Source organism: Anopheles coustani, chromosome 2 (assembly GCF_943734705.1).
Source record: "Anopheles coustani chromosome 2, idAnoCousDA_361_x.2, whole genome shotgun sequence".
Taxonomy (NCBI): domain Eukaryota; kingdom Metazoa; phylum Arthropoda; class Insecta; order Diptera; family Culicidae; genus Anopheles; species Anopheles coustani.
In genome coordinates, this window is record NC_071289.1 from 58,805,082 (window position 1) to 58,826,415 (window position 21,334).

Sequence of the window (21,334 nt, forward strand, 5' to 3'; positions counted from 1 at the left end):
CGAACCTATCTAATTGCGGTTTTCTCAGGTAAGTTTAACATATTTCTTACACTTAACGTAGCAATTTCAGTTCCAGGTCGAAACTAATTCCCCTACCGTAACCTGCACGCTAAACATTTAGGTACGTAAAGGTAACCCAAACTCATGCGATCGTGTACGCCTAATATTCTATCGCTAATCACCTTGCCCGATCTTCCTTTTAGGCTATCTAATACGGTCGGAAACTGGAGATCCCCACGATAATATTGAACACCGACCAGCAACTAACCGCACCGCCAACCGCTACTACCTCGCCACCGTTGGTGATCTGTGCCGCGTTGATCGGTTCACCGATGCCCTTACTCCACACGAGCGAATGAGACGGGAAGTCCCACAGCTGTAACCGCCTGCCCTTGCTGTCGGTAACAAATAGAGCCACCTGGTGATACGTTGCCAGTGACCTCATGACCTCCGGATTACCGATAATGATCGTGGTCACCCTCATGAGGTCGTTAAAAAGTAACAACCACAGCAGTCCATCCTTGGCGCCTATCACAAATGTACCGTTTCGCAGCGTGGCCAGTGAAACAGAGCTCCAAACGGGAATGCGGGGCAGCGACTCGTGGCCTTTCGTGGCACCGCACTGAGCACTCGCTAGCGGCAGAAAATTACTCCGAGCCTTCTTTCCGTCCACCTGAACGTTCATTGTTACGTAGGTGAGTGACCTAAAATAGAGGGTAAGTTTATTATCGGCGTTTTTTATCTTGATTATCGGCCAACACGATAAGTCAAACAGTTGCAAAGCCCGCTTCCCCGAGGCTATCGATAGCTGCTGACATCCTCTGAACTGCGGCACTTCCGTTAGGCCACAGGCCTTTTTCGTGCCTGTTGCAGGAATCTCGGCCAGCAACTGCTGCTCCTGCTGCACACCACGCTGATGTTTCTCAGCAGCATCATACTGCGTCACGGTACTCCCAAGACGATCCGCCCTGCGTACAATTCCTTGGGTAGATGCGCTTTTACAAGTGTGCAGCAAGTCTTGGACGCAAGTGCAAGCTGCTGGCGACTTCGTGTCCACGAATGGTGTACCGGGATAGAGCTGAACCCCGATGACTGATCCAGAACCGACATGTTTTTTAGCTCGTTCCGCATACTCAAATATTTCACCGGAATCGACGATGCCGCTGGACAATGGAAAAGGGTGTTTCATAAACCCTCGAGCAACCTCAACACACGTATTCGCCGCATTTATCACCAATCCGGGCATACTCCACGAATCCGGACGTTGCACACACGGAGGGTCTAAGTTGTTCCGATACCGGCGGTAGTGCGCCTGTATGAGCCGGATGCCGTTAACCTTTCTCAGATAGGCCGACTGCTGTCTCCGCATCACGAGCGTTGCCTTCCAACGAGTCTGGATTGTTGTAGCTGCTTTCCGTACTCGTTCGTAGAGCCGCCGTTCTTCCACCATAGCAAGGAAGGATCGATATCGACGCTGAATCACAAGCACTGCTTGGCGCAGTGCAATAAAACCCTCGCGCTCCTGTGCCATGGCCCGATGAGTGCGAAACCAGCACTGGACACGTACCGCAGCAAGTTTCGTTCGGATGTAGTCATCCCGCTGCAGCTTCATTATCCGCGTCGCTCGGAACCGTCGCTGGACCCAAACGGTCACTTCGATCAGCCGCGCCAACTCCCGATCAACCCTCGTCATTTCCTGGGTGCATGATGACAACGCTGTGATCAACGTGGTGCTGTTCTGTGGTGACCCGAAAGTGTGTGTTGTGTCGAAAGGGTGTGCGGTTCGAAGCTTCGTGGAATCGTAACCCCTTGGTGACGTTTTACTCCCCGGTCTGCACGTCGCCGAAAATTCTGTTGGTATCCTTTGCCAACCAACCACTTTGTTTTGGATCGGAACCGTGGTGCAGCAAATGTGTGTAGAAGTGTTTGGTGCGCGTGTGGTAGTGTTGATGGCATAAAATGGTGTCGAGAAAGTCTGCGGGGGTTGACCCCATGCGAGGCAAATGATTTTTTCCCCGTCAACTCCCGCGCCGTACTCCTTCGCGTGGCCAAACATCCAAGATTGATGACCTCCCGTCGGGTCATCTACTGTCATTTCTTCTTGTTGGAGTTGTATTGCCATGGTCCGAAACCATTCGCGATACTCCTTTTCGCGCGTCCGTTGATGATCAATCCCGGCCGACGGGTTATCCGTGCTCGCATCGAACACGGTCGCGTTCTTTAACCGGGTCGCGTCGCGGTGATCTTGTGTCTCAACGAACGTTTTAATTGTGTTGGATCGATCCTGTACTTTCCTCCTTTCGATCTCCGCTTTTCTCGCGTCGGCTATTTGGAGATCTAACAGCGCCAAGTCAAGGAGCATTTTCCGTCTCCTTTCTGCTATACGAGCAATTTGACTCATCCGATCGTCCGTTCTAGCATCGGCGGTCGCGTCGCTTTTCGTAGATGTGCCGGAAGATTTGCACTGGACAGTAAACTGCTGCCAGGGCCCCGAACTCGCAGGAATCGCGTCACGCACCGTGACGCTCCCGGCGTTGCCCTCCTGTAGCTGTATAGTTAGCTGTGCAGTTGCATTAAATGGCCCCGGGCCAAATGAAGCATTACGGACGCCATCGCGCCGGATTGTTGGACTCATCGTGGGCGAAACATTCTGACCCCACGCCAAACTGTAAGCTTCATTCACCGGAGTGTCTTGGATCATCTTCGCTAACACTTTCTCACTCGATCACGATATCGACGTGCTAAACACGGAACTATCGTCACTCGAAAACGAACGTCGTTTTCTTTTACGACGCGCGCGTACTTTACGAATATTGCCGCGCGCGGTCAAACCAAAGAATTTTTTGGAATGTTAGAGACGATTGTCTTTAACGATGCTCTTCGCGGGAATAAATGAAAGGCACCAGCTTTTCTTGCCTTTTGAAACTAACTTTATTAAATAGTTCGATACGCCAAAAAATTGTCCGGCTTCTCACTGTTTCGCCTTGCAAAGAGATCGAAGGCGCGTCCTTCGATCCTTTTTATGCTTATCTAAAAAACATCGCCGTCGCGGCGACGTTTCTGTTCGGCTAGCTTCGTTGGACCGAAACGTTTCCAACACCACCGAAGAACGGGTTAAAGGATGGCCGGAATTGAAAAGCAGAGCTGAAACAGGGAATTTAAAATGAAAAGAAATGTGTGCGAACCCTTTGAACTCTTCGCTCCGATGTTTGCTGTACGGTGCGCCGCTTCGTCGCTGCAGGAAATCGGGTGAAAAACTGTGGACTTCCGGAGTTGCAAAAAAAAAGAAAGGATATAGGAAAAAGAATCGAAAGGGAGAAAATAAAACCTACTAAAACAGCACTTCGAAACATTATTGATGGCGGCATGAAAACGGAGTGCGTATCCGGCTGCTGGCACGACGTTTTTCGGTGATGGGCTTTTCGGGAGCAGATCCCACCGCAGATATGGCACGTGATAAAAAAACGCAGCAGTATATGCCTGTTTTAACACCACCCTTTTGCCCTATTCTTTCCTGTTCCACTCGCTTGTCCTTGTGCCGGAAAATCGGCCAAAAGAGGAGGTGAGTGATGGTGGGGCGGGAAAATGGTGCCAAAATCGGAACGAATCGAAACGCCGGTTGGTCGTCATCGTCAGCAATATTTTCGAGTGTTTTTATATATTTATAGCCCCGACACAAACACACACATTCGCACACATATGTTCCACACAGATGGTCGTCAGAGGGGGATGGGTTTTCCGACGAGCCGCGTCATGGGCCGGAATTGGCTACGGGTCGTTATGGCACTGATTCTTTTTTTTCATTCCCCTGCCCCTTTTATCGGATTTTCTTTATTTTCCGGAACTACTCAAAAAGTCAACCTGATTTTGACGACGGACGGTTGCGCGAATGGTGCGAGTGGCTCGGGCAAAGGAAAGATTAAGAGGGAAAAAGGGGACTTTTCCGAACGGTTTCATCCGGAGTGTAAACCAAGAACCGGTCGGTAGTGGGAAATGGCGATGGCGGCCGTTTGTTCCGATTGGAATAACGTGAACGGAGCAGAACACACTGTCCCTCGGAACAGAACACAAGATCGTCGTTTTGTCGCGGTTTGTATGTTGAGAAACATGATAAGGTATACACGAACGTGTTCGAAAATGTATTTTATGTGTTTTGTTTTGAATGTTAGATTATTTTTATACAGTTTTAATTAAACGAAATTATTTCATTCGGATCCGTGCCTCTAATATGATTCAATCAATATTGTTAAATAAAACAATCCATGCCATTCCATAAAATTCCACGACCCCCCAAAAACAATGATGGAACTCGTCGCAAAATGTTCATAGCATTGATTTAATTAAATCTCATGATTGAATTATTATTGAAAATAAACTCACTCTCCCACCGCGGGACATGGGAAATTCCCATGGATGCATCGACACTGCTTGCTCCTGACTACGAGTGGGTTTCCTCCGCTCGGTTCGGAAATAGATTGACACCAATTTAATTTGCAGCCGGTTCCAAAAACGGACGCCAATGAAATTCGAGAGAGGGAAAAAAAGGATCATCCTTTCAAACCGTTTTGACAGTCGTCGTCGCCGCCGCCAGAGATTCCGGTTCCGGCATGCATCGGTGCACGTCGATCATCCGTAGCTAACAATCTCTCTTCCCTCCCACCCCGCCCTCGCTCGTGTGGCTCGTGCTTAACTGGTGGCAAATTTACCGCGAATAAATTCACTCCTAACCGCGAGAGATGCCACACGCACACACACACACACACATACACCATCGCCGCGCTCGATAAAGCAGGATGGAACTCCATTATAAAATAGTTCGCACGCTCTTTTCCCGGTTGACGATGGAGAAAAGGGGACCGTGTGCGACGGGGAAAAGCAGTATCCTGTGCAGATTGAATTAGCCACCGAATGTAGATGCCGTGCTCGAAAATGTGGCGTTCCGTTTTCCCGGTACCCCGAGCAACCGTGTGTGCAATTCGGATGCCAAATTTTCACATAGTTCCGCAATTCACGTGCATAAAAATAGGCCCCACCATGACGGAGCGGGAGAGGGCAGGGAGAGCAGGGTGGCTAGGGTCTGGATCGAGCAACTGATTTCCAATCTGCTGCCGGTGTTAAATAGTGCAACGCCGTGCCACTAATGGTCCGCCCGGCAGTAGGATAGGATAGCAGCACCAATCCAATCGAGTGCTTTTAGTGTGCGGGGTTTTCCCGGCAGCAGGGAGGGATGGACTCAGGAGAGGAGGGAGGTGGTTTGCTGAGAACGCGGGGAGTTTTTTTCCGGTTCCGGCAGAGCCAAGCGTAGCGACCCTATTTTTCGGTCCGTCGTTGTGCTGCAACATCGAACTCGGAAAAGGGGTCAAAATAGGTTATGTTTTCACCTTTTTGGCAAGGGCTTTGGAAATGGAGATTTCGGTAGCAGGAAAATGCATTTATGCATGCATATGGCAGTCCCCGGGCGACCGGATGTATGTTGTGTTGTGTTGCGGTGGATATTCGAAAATTTGCTCGCTAAACCACCGTGAAAAATCATTTCCCTCCCCGCGTCATTTGTACGAAGCAAGTGATGGAAGATCCGTTTTCTTTGTCTTTCATTCGCCTCTGTCCCTTTTTCGATTGGCTCGTATTTATTAATGTTTTGTGTGCTGCATAAGCCACAGCATACGCAACATTATTGCTTCAATTGGCCACAGCACAAAGGCTAGCTTTTTGGGGGGAAATAACCTTGTTTTGGGAAGGCAATTAGCGCGCAGCATCATTTCAATTTAGGTGACTTTTTGCACAAGGATTGCAACGTTTTGCTTGAAAAAGTTTCTCTATGCTCTCATCCTCATTTCATTGAACCGATGATTCAATTTGTCTGCCTGTTAAACAAATTGCGTCGTTTGTTTCACTGTAACATTCGGTGTGGCGTGGTTAAGCTTTACCAATTTATTTATTTACACGTTCCGAGGTTTTTCCTTTCACAATAAACACGCACGATGAAAAGATGCGATCGATTTCTCGCTCGTCAGATCATAAATCAAAGCCCGACACCTCCTGATGAGTGGTTATAATAACTCTTTTTCTCTCTCTTCTCTTTCCGTCCTCCAGGATAACGGCTAAGACGGACCCCTCCGCTCAACAATGTAAGTATGCTGCTGGAAAATATTTTTCCTATCCACTATTCACAGATGTTGTTTGCTTTTGATACGCACACACACACGCACACACACATTGTGTAGCGGGCAAAGAAAATGTTCAAATTCGTTTGCTGTCAAATAAAAATGGAAAATCAAAAGTGGTGGAAAATTCAATTTCCGTCCCTTCGGTGGTGTGTTGCGCCGGGCGTCCGCGAGGCCACATTTCCCTTCGGATGCAATCGCAACACGCGCCTCGTCCCGTTGAGTGGAGTTGGCGAGAAGGAGGGGGTGGGGGTGCTAATCGGATTTTGATGGCTGCAACATGTTACAACATGGCACCCATTTTTCGGGCCCTCCTGGGACGACGAGGAAGTTTCCGACCGGCGTTGCGCTGATGATGGTGTTGATGATGATGCGTGCGCCCATAGAAATGATTAATTGTATAGCGTCAAATTTGCACAAGCGAGCGAGCGAGCGAGCGACGAGGAGTCATGGCAAAGAAATCGCAGTTGGAACCGGAGGCGGATATGGTGTCGATCCGTCCGGAAGGAGGGGGTGAATGGTGTTAAAGGCCGGAAACCATTTACGAATTATTAGCAGCTCGTTTTTCACCCAAAGCGCAAGTACCCCGCCATACGGTCAAGAGCTGGAGTGCGGGGTGGGAGGGTGGGAGGAGAGTAACGTGATTCAGAATGTGAATCCGATCCAGGAAAAGTCGCTAATGCGCAATTTTTGCTGTACCATCTTCAGCATTTAACAGGGGGCGATAATTGGATCACGCCATTTGGAATTATCCGTTTGATTAGCAACAACGTGATGATGTTTGCGAATTGCCTCTACGGCAAGAAGAATGCTTACAAGAATTTGTTGATTTTTTCCGTTTCCCCTTCGTGTCTCTCCCCACTGAAACGAAAGTGGCAAACCGACATACCAATTTATAATTAGCTCCTTTCCTGCTTTTAACACGTTCCCACTAAAGCCCAAGAGTCATCCTTGAGTTGATTCGAGTTCAACAGTAATTGGCGAATCCGGTAAACCAGTTATTTTGCTGGTACGTCAACATAAACGGAGAGAGAGTAGTTTGGGGAGTTATAGAAACAGAGAGTTTGCTGGAAAATCATATGAGTAGCAGGGGTGCAGATCCATTTCACCAGCTTGACTTCGGTTCTTTGTAGGGTTGGGTCAGATTCAGATTTATGAATCTGAATGACGATTCGTTGCTGTGATTTGAGATGCATGATTCTTTCAATCAGAGATTCATGGATTTCAGAGAATCACTACAACGATATGGGAAGACTATCTTTTTTAATCACCAGCCCATCGTAGAATCACTAGGATCCATGAAAGATTGATTGAGATTCGTGAATGTTCCGAAAGATCCATCAATGTTTTGAGATACGAGTCCTTAAAGTCCTTAGGATCAAGTTTGGATCAAGAGAGATGTAATGAACCCATGACTTCGATTTTGAGAGAGCAACTCTGACTCTGTGTTAAATAGGGAGGAAAGTTAGCTTTGCTATAAACGCAGATGTTGAGCTCTCTTATTAGCGTTGTGGAATTCCGATTCAGATCAATGAATCTAAATAATCTATGCATCTTTTTGGATATTCATGAATCTTTTAAAGAGAGATTCATGAACCTCAAAGATTCATTGATATTAAAAGAACAAAAAGTGAAGCACAAAAATGGGAAAATATACCCTTTTTTGTCCCGAATTCAACATGAATAAAAAAATCATGAGAATTCATTAAGGTTTCGAAAGATTCATCAATGTGTTAACGATTCGAATCCCAAAAGATTCATAAATCAATCTTAGGTCAAAGATTCAAGTGAAAGAGTCTCGCCTAAAGATTCATAAGGGGTTGTGCCTTACTATTAATGACACAAGCAGAACGACGCTCAGTGTTGAAAAGAGTAATAAACTTTCGAGTTAAATGTGTTATCTTAAAAACAATTAACTTCAGAAGTACTTGAAGGAGATTCACAGCACACCAAAAATGGAATTTAATTTGGTTCCTCTTTGGTTTCCAATTAAATAAATCAACTTTGTTCCACAATCTGGTGAAAGATATGACAACACATTTGACAGATGACAGCAAAGCAACATGACTATCGACATCGACAACCCAGTAGTCGCTGAAGCTTCGAGTGGTCTGACTCTTGTCATCCTTTGTCTGCTCATGGCCAGTTTAGATAGCTTCTTCTTCCACTACGCTGCTGACGTGATGGCGGCGTACGATGATTTACGCCAACCGTGATCGCGTGACAGATTGCTGGACTACCCATCGCGTCCGAACGAATGAGAAAAAGCAATGGGCAAACCATCAGCGGCAACCAAAGCGAACATCATCACCACCATCGCCGCCGGCCGCCATGACGGTCATCTCGATAATGGTGACATTAATTCCGCGCAGTCTCATAAATACATCTTAAGTAACAAACTAACAAGTACAAGCCAGCCAGCCAACATCTTGGGCTTGTTGGTATTCGTAGCAAAAAAATTAAATAACCTTCTCTTGCTCCGCTGTTCAAATACTGTTTCACTCTGCTCCGTTGCTCGTTCAGATGTTCGGATGGTGGAATGGCGAGGGTAGAGAAAAGAAGAACCACCGTCAAACTGTATATATATCTTTTTCTGTTGGGGGGACAACGTTAGGACGACGACAAGTTAAAGCCTCCCTCCCTCCGAGTTGATGTTGAAAGAACGGATGAGAATATGTACCACAAAACCCGCACGCGGAACCTGTTTGAAGCGTTTCTGGCGTGCGATAGGGACGGTAGGAGGAGATAACGAGCCGGGGAAACAGCAAAACGCCGCGAGGCCAAAGGAGAATCTTTTCGCACCCCCAAGACGAGCTTGATACAGTTGTCATCGGCGTGTCACAATAAAAACAATAGCTATAACAATAAAATGCCAGCATCATAATAATAATACACATATAAAATAAACGGATGGATGATGCACTAATCGGACGGCGCGAGAGGGAGATACGAAAACGAGACTCGGGCGTTCTCGACATCGGCCATGTCGTACGGTCGCAAGCTCGTGTCGTCGCGTTTTCACAGTTTTTGTAGACGGGAAAAACGGGAGTTTTCGCGGAACGCAAACATAAAAAAAAACGAACAGGAAAGATGTGGGAGAACGCGAGTGTCTGTTTTAGATGAAGCAGAGAGTTGCTGCTGGTTTGGTCTTCGCTTGTTTTCTTCGGTCTCTAGCATCGGAAGATCGTCACGGATTTTCCTACTTTTTATTTCCACTTTTATGTATCTTCTGCTAAGATATTGGGGACCGGGAGGTCGTAATGCTGTGATAAAATAACAAGTCGGAAAGCGAAGCCATGATGGGCGTTGAGAGCTGCTGCTTATGCTGTTATAATATGTCCGTGCTCCGGTGTCATCGTCTTCACGTTGTTCTTGTTCAGTGTTTCTGGATTTTTTCATCAAATTAATCATGTTAGATAAAAGATTATGTTTCATAGTATACAACTTGTAAAATAATAATTTTCATATTTTGTTGCTTCTCAAAATGTTTACAACACATTCACAATCGACTTCCAACGGTTCAGAAGGGGAGGGTTGAAGACCACTGGTTTTTCCACTGCTTTGGTGGTTAGAAAAGCTGGGCGCGATATACTTTATCACGAATCATGGGCTTCTCGAGCCCTTGTTCCGTTCAAACGAGCCCCCGCACCCATGGACGCAGCGGGGGACAAGAAGCATTAAAAGAAAATAGCAAAAGGCATACCAGAAGAGTCATAACATCTGTGTCTCTATTATTTCCATTTGCTCAACCTTACGACGAGGCTTTTCGCCGTCGGTTGTGTACCCACCCCCCAAGCCAGAGCCGGGTGGTGGTGGTGGTGGTGATGGTAGTTGGTTGATTGCGGCCCCATTACAAACGGTCTCAGTATTGCTCCCTGGGAGACGTGGCCCGGTAGCCCCCAGGGAAGGAACGATTTCTTCTGTGGTCTTTTCTCTTTAAGTATTTCTGCTTTCGGAAAAAAAGATTGATATTTGACTGAGTTGCGTTGGGTTGTGTACAGACGCAGACGGTCGGTTGTGAGGGTTAGGGGGGCGTTCGTTAATCGTGTGGCGCACGGGAACAATATTATGCTAAATTGTCATGAAATTATGAGATTAGCAGCCAGAAGCAGTACAAAGGGCGGGGAGAATAATAGTGCTCTGAGCGAGCACGGTGGCAGCAAACGGTAGCATAGCGCCAGCTCCATCCGCACCGAAGAAAATGAGAAAAAAAGCAGAGTGGTGCGTTGTGGAAACACTTGACGAACGGAGAGAAAAAAAAACAAGTAGCAAATGAACATGCCGGCGAGTGCAAATTCAGCAGTAAACGGTGGCGACTGCTCAGTCCAACGCCATCGAACCGAAAGAAGAAACAACGTGCGGACGGCTAAAAGGCGATACAAACGGCGGTAGCGTACCGAAGGACCGGACAGTAAGAGATTTTACTAAACAGGAGGAAGGTCATAGGGGCCCTTGCGTTGGTTCTCTTGATCACAGAGTAGGTCACGGTCCGACTTGTGTCTTGGATTAAAATGGTTATCACGCGCCTGGATCAGTTTGGTAGGTGGTGACTCTGAATCTACGGAACGTCCCACCAGAATGTGGAATAAGAGAGTCTTGTACGATATGGATTTCTGCTTGTTTGAAACAATATCGTTCGCAATGAAATTAATTGGAGAAGTAGTCGAACTTTCGATGGACGATGCAGTAAAGTTTGGAGCTTTTTTACCAACGAGCAAAGCAGATGTTATGCAGTCAAGAATGATTAAGAGAATACTGCAAATTCCTGAACTTAGTTAATTATACGTATAACGTATAATGTAGTATATAACTGAACTAATGTTTGAAGTAGAGTCCAGCCAAACAATTCTGTTTAGAAATAACAAGCATTGTCGCAGAGTTTAATGTTAGCCTTGGTGAACTAAACGAGAACGATAGTTATTACGTTAGTCTCCAAAACCAATGCTCGTTCGGTTACGTGAACTATTTATTATGCGTTTCTATCCAAATTGGGATTCTACAAAATTCTGATTTCTTATTTTGCATGTTTTGTATACAATGAACGATTTAAACAGTACCATCAAAATCCCTGATCTTGACTATAACCAAAGTTTGAATAAAGTGGATTAACAACTTCATGCGTGAAGTAGCTAGAGCTCAAGCTTCAGATTTTACGCGCATCTCATCTATCATTCACCAAAAATGGTAAATTTTTTGTCAGTACGTGAATGCCGTTTACGTTTCCTCTAAAGCGCTATTCGCGATTCGCTGTTTTGAGTTATGAAAATTGCTTTCCCGACGTTCTTGCTTCCAACTCGAGAGCAAATCGGAACCGTCGTCGCTTATTGCCATTTTGCCCCCAGGGTTACACCGGAGCGGCGTCGTCGGTGTGCCGGTGGGTCGTCCATGTCGGGAAGGTTGCGACCTTCAGTAGCAATAATCTTCTTCATGGGAGGTAGAAATAAGAAACGTTTCTCGCATACGGCACATTTTCACAGTTTGCCAACAAAAGCGCTACGACAAAAAGGGAAGAAAAAAACCCCATCACGACGCCCTAAGAAAACCGAGCTCCCCGAGCGAGCGTTGGTTGGCAGCAGGAGTTCTTATGCTTCACTTGCGTCTGGCATCCGCTACCAGGTTTAACTTTTGCTGAGAAAATGTGCCTTTCAAGGGCAGAGAGATGGTGGAAACATTGGAACTGCTCGGTTGGTTTTGTATGTATCTATCCATCTTTCACTTCCAATTTTCCCCCCTTCAGGATCCGAACTGGTGGAGAAGGATGTAATTGTGCAAATGCAAGGAAACGTTAGCCCCGGCACAAACCGACCATGGAGCGGAAAATGGCGACACAAGATTATGACGATTTTCTCGGTGTATTACAAATTCTTTACCGGCTTGGGGAGGTTTCACCGTCGTTCCCGTGTGCATGTTCATAACGGCTTCTTTACCACACACTTGCCTCGCTTTCCTCGCAGCTCTTGGACGGCTTCTTCGTTTGTACCACCGTCGGCTTGTTCTCTGTATCGACGGGGAGAAATCTCAGGGTATCCCCTGGTGTACGGTTCTGCACGAGAACTGAACGACGGGGACTGTTCGTTCGAGAAGCGTTGTTCGCTCTACCAGAGATATGCCGATAGCGACGGCCTGCGGACTTTTGGCTACTTGCTCCATTGCACTGCAGCTTACTATATCCGCTTGAGGGTTCGTTTCTCTCGAGATTATTTTCTTCTGGAATGAACTCGATTCTCTTAGCCTCACTTTACTTGCAACCAAGTTATTTCCCAGCTTTACACTAGATTGGTATTGGATACCTTTCGGAACTTATCGGTATTCGAAAGTTGTCTTTTGGTGTTTGTTAATAGAGGAACACACTCTGAAAGTTTTTCGTGAAGCATTAAATTTTGTCCCGAGTCGTGCTCTTGGATGCTTTGGTATAGCTTTATCTTCCTTTTTTAAGGCTTTGTATGAGCAATGGCGGCTTTTTCAGTTTCTCGTGCTCTTAACTCCCGCTGGTCGAGAATTTTGTAGCATGGCATGAGAATTTCTTATGCTTTTGTTTGCAGCTCACCTCACTTCATTTCGTTTAGGTTCAATTTTCCCTCCTCCCTGCGGTTGGAACAGAATGGAGCCGTTGGGAATGGAGCCAGAATAGAAATAAGAACCACACCTTAACCTCGAAACTGTGCGACGTTCCAGTCAGAAGACCGTCTTCCGTCCCTTTCCCGGGGATTCACAAGGGCGTACGGCGACGATGCTCGACGACAGCGACAACAACTACCATAACACACCGCAAACGACGACAAGACCCCTGGGATCGGTGTCGGTTGGGGTCGGCGATCAAAAGAAATTAATTCTTCACGGCCATTAAGGTGGTATCATCATGCGTCGCCGCTGCCCGAGGAAGGTGCAATAAAACTCCGACCAATTACCAGACCTTGAGCCTCCCAAAATGGATACCGAAAGTTGCTGTATGTTCCACAATCGATTGGTACTTTCGGCAGGGGGGATGTTCGATGCCAGGGAGGTGCCAGGTTAAAAGAACATTAAAAGGGTGAGCATTAACCCTGCCTGTTGAGAGATGTGATGGTTTGGAGGCCCTGGAGTTACCGCCTGTGGAGTCGTCCGTAATCCTTCCGAGAGATCGTCACCAGCCCGAGCCGGGACGTTTCAAACGAATCGAAACGAAAACGAAACGGCCCTCCCCGGTGCGATTATGATCGAAAGGGAGAATATTTAATTGGTTTTCCCGTTCCGTACAGCCAGCTTCATCTCTGGCAATAAAACAGCGCTTGCGGATATTCTAATTCACTTATTAGCATACAAGACTTAGCAGGCACACGAGAACCAGGGTTTCTGCGCTATCATCGATTGCAAATCTACCTTGTCCCAGTTCCTTTTCGGTAGGTGGGGGTCATCGGTGTGATTTGAATGCTTGCACTCTAATGAAATTTAAATCCAATCGAGTTATATCCCCCACTTGACACGATGTTCCTGCTGCCATCTCCGGAGAAAGCCACGGAAGCGGCCGAGTCCAAACGGTACCGGGAGACTTTTGTGTCACCCGCTTTTAACAAACCGGGAAAATGCTCTGAAGTGTGGTACAGCTCGGTGTGTATGCGCTCTGGCGGATCATTATACATTCATAGCATAATCTTCATAATGCTGCTCGTGCTGCTACTGCTACTCCTTCTCCAGTTGCGCTTGCGGTTGTAGCACTTCCGGTGGACGGTGCCGAACACTGTCCGACGGTTTTTCAAGCGAATCCGTTTGCTCGAACGCTCCAAGCATCCGGTTCCGTCGTGTGCGGGTTTATCCCGTTGTTCATTTTTAACTTCGCTCCAGGAACGATGTTGGTGATTGTTATGTGTTATGGTTTCTTTGTATTCTGTCTATAACGTACATTTTCTTCGGGTGGCGGTCCGTCGAGAAACCGGCAGATGAATCGAGTTAGACAGGTTGAAAATTGAGGAAAATATAGAGCGTTAGAAACGTCATACCACCGGCAGCAGCAGCAGCACCATCATCATCGTTATCATCCACTGGACGTGATCTCCGTCGGATTTCCCTTGGCAGCAGGAGAGCTCCAACCGGGCGAAAAAGAATGGAACAAAAATATCACACGATGGCGTTTCCCCCTTTCGCGGAGTGTAGCGGAAATGAAAAATACAAAAGTAAATATGACGACAGCGGTGCCGCGACCCTCCTTGCAGCTCGAGGATGAACCATGCCGCAGAACGTAGAACTTTCCACCTCTCTAATGTGGTCCTGACGATACTTTGGTACCGGATCATGATGGGGTCTTCTCGCAAAAGGACTAGAAATATACTGGTCGGAAAAAAAGAATGCACCACACTATCGAACTCATCCCCTCGAACACACATGGCTGAGTAGAGTTCAGCGTTCTCCTTCTGGTGCCGTGCCCTGACGGTATGGTAGTCTACGACTGTAAAAAGAAGGGATAGAGTTAGATAAAGCACTCTTATGAAACGATACTTCTGTCAGGAGCCAATTCCAATACAGAGCGTGGCTTAGCCTAGCCGTTTCGATGCTCGGAGCTGACGGTAGCAGTATCAATTGAATCAAGTTGCTTTTCCTCTTTCTCTCTAAATAAAACGAATAAAAACACTGAGCCACCCACTCTGATCGTTTCGCCACCGGTACACGACGGGATATACGGATATCCATTGTGATGATGTGAACGTGAAACTTTCTCCATCGGTCAACCATTCCCGGGACCTGGAAGTTCCGAAATCGATTATAGTGCCAGCAAGAAGCAATTGCTCGCCGTGTTCGAGAAGTTCGACGTTCGAGTCAGGGCAGGCAGTCCTTCGAGAACAGCAGAACTTTTCCACCATGGCCAACCGAAGGAGGGTGATTGAAAGTGAACGGTCGGAAACGAAGGCTAACACAGTTTGCTTGGCAGATTGTGAAATGTTATTTGAGAAACGAAGCAAAAGCTGCAACGACAAGTACCAAAGGAACATACAGAAGGCTTCAGAGCTCCAATCTTCCAATTCCGAAATTTGCCGTGCTGCTTACTACTGCCCCATTCTCTCCTCCCATCCTACAGGCTTTCTGTTTGGAGTGTAGTGCGTCTTTCGAAGTCTTATAGCGCTTTCCGACGCCCTCTCGGAAAGGGGAAACTTTTTTCGTTTGCCAACGCTCTCGTATAGCGAAGGCACGTGAGCGTTACTTTCCACCGAGGAAAGATTTCACAAGCATAGCAGCAAAGGCTCTAGAGGGGGACAGGCTGGCGGATGATGGTGTCAGCTGCTGGTACGTGCCTGGAATACTGATCGATGGAGTTATAGTGAAGTATTAGGATTAATTTATATGTTTTGATTCGGTTGTTTGTGGCTTGTCGTCGTCAGGGGCTTTTGCCGACTTTCGATGTTGGTGGTGCCCGTCAGCTACTGACAACTATTCTGTTTGAAGTTTGAAAAAGGTGTACCAAACGATGTCTTTGAGGAATTGACACCTTTCGTTTATGTGGGAGTTTATATTCACCAACGATTTTCATACATCATCCGTTATCGTCTCAATTAGTGGCACTTACGTGAACAAATGTTCCTAGTATAATCTTATGTTTTGAAGATTGACAGTACATTTCGGTTAATATTGTAAAGGGCACGGTAAACGAAGCGTAATCGCTGGTCTCTCGTGTATCGTCGATATTCAGGCCAAGCGTCATTTTTGCTTTGTTTATGTTTTGCAATTTGGTAAAAATGGCAACATTTCTTGAAGCTACTGCTATTATTTTGTTGTTTATTGTTAAAAATACGAAAACTACGCTAAATTATCATAGAAATTTGATAAATAGTCACGGATGAATGAACTATTGATTCGTTTGTTTACGTACTGACAAGATTACGCATGCGATTATAGCGTAGGTGAGCCAAAATTCTTTTTGACAGATGGACCAGCAGAATAACACGATTACGCTAGCGATTACGCTTCGTTTCCCGTCCCCTTAATAATAAATAGGAATAATATAATATCTTGATCGTTGCTAACTACTTGGATCAAAGATCTTTATGCTTCATACTTCCTTCTGTGAATTTTTAGACTTTTCCAAATTGACGTGAGAATGGACTATATATTCATACAAAGAAAAAATTGATTTAATGAGTCGCAAAGCAAAGAAGAAGATCTGATTCACTTTATTATAGGAGTGATCAGATAGAATACACAAAGTTAAGTTCCCCGATTTTTGATTGATATTTGCCACTAAGTAACATTTGATTCATGTCCGAAGACAACAAAAGTAGTAGTGTATCGAATTTATTCAGTATTTATACTGAGACTCTCACTGCTCGTTGTTCGGAAAGACAAATGGGCCAATGATGCACGTCTAAGCGGATTAGTTTGCTACACGCGACGATATTGAAACCAACCAACGTTCGTTGGGTTTTGTGGATCCCCAGCAGATTGGTTTGTGTGCTGTGTTTCGTTTGCTCTTTATTTCCTCTGGGCATGTCAGCCAGAGCCAGTTCGTTGAGAGGAGGGAGCTTATCGCCTGCATTCAAATCTCATCGCTCGAACTGTGGAGGACGAAATGTGTGACCGTGTCACAAAGTGAATATAAACTAATCCATTTATTTAACAACACTCCACACCCGCAATCGTCTCGCCCCTCACAGTCATCTTTCTTCCCTGCCGGCATGTTTTAAATAGCATCGTAAACCAAACTTCTACTCCGCTGCCGGAGTTGGCGGAGCAGTGGGGGCCATTTTTCGGTTTCCTTTTTATTTGGACCATCGTCGTGCCCCCGATTTTGCCGTTCCGTGGTCTTTAAACGGATATCTCTCCCCGAGCCAACGTTAAACAACGACGGAAGATGATGATTTGATTGTCAAGCTGCTGAAATTCAACCCGTCCATCGTCGTCGTCGTCCCGATGGATCGTTTGTTTGGCTTTTTGGCTTCTTCGTCCACGGCGGCACCGAGTTGGCACGCAGCTTGGGAAATAAATTGTAACGCGCGCTTCTGTTGCTCGTAAGCCGACTGCTAATCGCGTCCATACCGGCAGCCATTGGTGTGCGGTTGTGGCGTAGAGGTCAGCCTCTCCCTCCGCGGGCTCCGGGCGGTGAGCTGATTAGTGTTGGATGAAAACGAAAGACCGAGTGTCAGGAGATTATGACTAAACGGCATGACGCGCCCTTCCCGGGGTCGCGGGACATCGCCCCGCAACTGGGCAACATTAAATTGCCAACCACCTTACGGACGAAAGTCGACCCACCGACTTGGCAACATGCCGACGGTGGGCGAACATGCCGTGTAACGAGGAACGAGACAGAACGGCTTTACACGGAGCTTAAGTTGTTTTCGGGGGATTTTGACGGTATGTCCGTAGCCTCCGTGTCTTTCCCTCTCCAAAAGGGGCCTGGCGATACGCAACCAGGCGAGAGAGGGTGACGGTGCTGGGTGTAGCTTTAAGTGGACTGCCAGCTTTCCACTAGTTTCGCACACCCAACGTGTGACGTGTGCAACCTGACACGACGGACGAGTGCGGCCATGGTTGGCTTGTATGCCGCTTCGTTCGGAAGGGTCCAGAGAATAGGCTCCGAGGGCTTGCACCGATCCAAAGGTGGCTCACAAGTACACCTGGCTAATGGAGAGGTGTCAGTTTCAGCAAATCACATATCACCACCACCACCAACTCTCGGGGGCACTGATTTGAACGGCTAAATTATCCAACGACCACCGAACCCCGGTGAAGGAATGTCCGAGGTGGTGGCACGTGGGAATCGACTACCTCGAGCGGCGGGGGGAAGAAGAATGTATGCAGTGAAAAGGTTTCAATTTACATGTCACCGCGACATGCTGCTTCTCTTCTTCTGACACTCAGGGAGGAGGTTTGTTGACACCTCGAGAAATGGGTGAAGTGTCCGTGTAATGTGTGTGTGTGTGTTCACGCTCACATTGGCTGGCTACAATCCTTCCTGGACTAAAAAAAAGAACTACTTCAGGGCGGTGGTTGGGTGTATGTTTGTGTGCATGCACAGAATGGGCGAAAAGAGAGTGTTAAGTGGATGATGAAAATTACCCTACAGACGATTTACATTACGCTTTCCTTTTTTTCCCCACGCTTTGCTCTTGATCTTCTGCCCGACGAAGAAAACTTTCTTCATATTCAACCGATGGCCGGTGGCGCCCGTGGTCGCAAATGGCCTGTAATGGGTAGCGCTGATGACGACGACGACGACGTCGACGACGGCCATGAGTCCGCCATCCGCAGCGCATTCGCTCCTCTCACTTCTTTTGGCCTGGAATACCTGGACCTTTTGGGTTGTTAATTCTTTCCTCTGCCGGTTGAACATGAGATCAAGCGATGAGATTCTCATCGAGCGAACGGTGTAAGTGATTTGTCTCCACGAGCTTCCTTATCCTATGATCTCCAGCTTTTTCATCTCTATCTCTACACAGTCCCTCCGGTAGAGAGAGGTGTCTTTCACAACAGCGCTCTAACATGTTCAATCCCAGCTTTTGCAGTCACCACCCTGCCGAAGGTGAAGGAAGCATCCACGGTGGAACAGTTTTTACACCCGCCCGTAGGCCATTTTCTTTTTCACCCAGGAACACACGAAAAGAAAGGTACATTGAGGAGGGTTTCTTTTCTGCTTTGTTAATTTTATATCCACTCCCTGGTGCAGTTTTATGTGCTCCTTTATATCCGCCCGGCTGTTGTGGTGTTCACTCTTTACACCTCATCTTTGAACTCCCATCAAAAACCACCAGACCCACACCCGATTTTGACATAAGATTTGTCAAAAGTCATACAATTGATCCCTTTTGATTCCGGCGATGAAAATCTCTACTCCTCGTCGTCGTCTGGTTTGGCATTGAACTGACAGTTTATTTCTCCATCCTCGGGTAGTACTCATAACCTTACCGTGTGTCGGTAGACCGTATTTGTGCCACCTACTCACAACAATACCCATCGAGATTCCTCCGTTAAACGCAATCATGACGAGGACGACGACGACGACGAAGAATGGTGTCGGCGTTTTATTCGCTTTTGGGGTCTCCCGGTCAAATCAAATCATGGCAAAATTATACCGTTTTATGACATTTTGCTCACCATCCTCAATCCCTGGCGTTGGATGTTGATTTTCTTCTCTCTCACTTCCCTCACTTTTTATTGCATTGTGGCACCTTTTGGCAAGCGATTTGCATTTATCATTCGTTTATGGCGCGAAGGATTATAAAAATGTTACCGTTCCGCCGCCGTACCTTTGTCCGGACGATGGGACCGGGCGTCTTCTCAACGCGTGCTTTGGCCAATGACGACAAAGCGGGCCGACGAAGTTGGTTTTTGTTATTGGTTTCTCTCTGGCTTTTTTTTGGTATCTGCCGCCAAAAAGCTTGACCGGCTGGCTCTTCTCTCGTTTGTCGCTGTGATGAATTTGTTTGATCGACCGTTTTGTTCGTCAAATGTTTTGATTGAGCTAATGGCAAGTATTCACGAGATAATGAGCTCACCTTTTTGCGCGATCGTAAACCAGCGACAGGCCGAATCCATTGGGATTATGACGGACCTTTTTTTCCGCCGCCTGTGCGTGTATGTTTTTGTTTCCTTTATTTGGTTTAAAAGCCTTCTGTCGGCTTGGAGGATCAGCGATCGTTTTGGGATATTACACGCCATGTTGAAACCTTTGTTGTCGTTGTTGGTCTTTCGCTCTGCTCAAAATCACAAAGACATCTTTCATCTGCGAGATATGGTGTTTGAGGTTAAACTTCGTTTGGCGAAAAATCACGTTCCCCACACACGCGGAGGGGGAAGATTGGCTAGAATCAACATTTACCCTACCAAAATCGTTCAACGCTTGTGCTTTGGCGAAGTCGTTTCTTGGTATGGTTTTTGCAAGATATATAGCAGCGCACCACACGGGTTTGCCATTTCCTTAGTGACGTATTCTTCATGTATGAGACAAAAAAAAAATCGATGTATGCGCCATGTGGATTTTGTGTGCCGAACTTTCTCTGCAAAGAAAGGAAACACTTGCTGTCGAGGAAAAGGAAATGGAAGTGGCAAGTAGCTTCATCATCATGCATCATGTCGTATGCCAAAATAATCCTACAAGTTCTTACCATGAGTTTGGGCAAACACGCGCGCGCATCACTCGGCTCTCGGTAACGGATTAGAGTATTGAGGTCAGGGTGTTTGCTGGAGGGAAGGAAGAAGGAAAGAGAGAGGGCGAGAGATTGATGAAAATGGTTGGCAAATCCCTAGGATGTTTACCGTATAAAAGAAAACACACTACCGACGACGGGAAGCTGAGCAAAGACATCACTTTATTCCGCATCAACTAACTGTTGGTTACTTGACTCCGTGCGAACGGTGCAGCTTTTCGTGTCGTCGCCGGTGACTTTCGAGTGTGCATGCGTGTTTGTATGAAGCAATCTCGTCATCCAAATTCAACACACGAGGACTGCTTCACAGGTGGTGCGATTACGGGGTTTCCTATTTCCTTCAATATCTTACTTCTTACACGAAGGGAAAATCCCGGTAGAATCGTGAACGATGTGTGTCGATCCGTGTACTCCTCCCAGTGGACCCTTTTCCTGGCAGCTGTGCGTTACTCACGTACGTAATTCTCCTAAATCTTACCCCAAGTACATGTCACGTTATGCTGCGAAGTTTCCGACGATTGGCAACCAAATAAATCAGCCGTGGGTACCATTGGAGCCGGAGCCTCAATGGGTTTGACAGAAATTGATCCGCGAACGGACGAATTTCTTCCGGCACGGCACGTCCGACTGGTGGGATCTCTGTCGGAAGTAACGTCCCAAGTCCCAAAATCGTTAGATCCAGCGTTTGGAGTTTGATGTTGCGCAAACCCTTCTGTACGCGCACTTGTCTATCACCACAGGAGGATGTCACGAGAGATCCGTCAGCATCGCTTGACTATTCCGGTTCGTTGCTGTTGGTGGAGGTGCGGAAGGAGGTGTACAAAATCAATGAAAACTCCATTCACCGTCATCAGGACTTGCTATAGGAAGCCTTTTTAGCTACTTACTCGTTGGTTTTTGCCTTCTTTTTTGTTGACTCTCCAGGCAGTTGGGGTTCAGCAAAAAGTTAGAGTTCCAGGGCGGCTCTATATCTGGAAGGAACCGTCGACAAGTGAGCTTCCTGGATCGGTTCGGGGTTCACTCGTCTGGCGTGCCCTGGTGAATTGGCACCACTTGACA

The 21,334-nt window shown here is 46.9% G+C and overlaps 1 protein-coding gene across 1 annotated transcript in view; it reads left to right on the plus strand.

Moving 5' to 3' along the window:
- The window catches only part of LOC131263798 (trithorax group protein osa), a 112,360-nt gene that overhangs the window by 46,904 nt on the left and 44,122 nt on the right, over positions 1 to 21,334 (plus strand). The window contains exon 3 of the mRNA XM_058266056.1: positions 6,094 to 6,128. The gene's annotated coding sequence lies outside the window, so the exon portion shown is untranslated. The remainder of the gene's footprint in view (positions 1 to 6,093; positions 6,129 to 21,334) is intronic.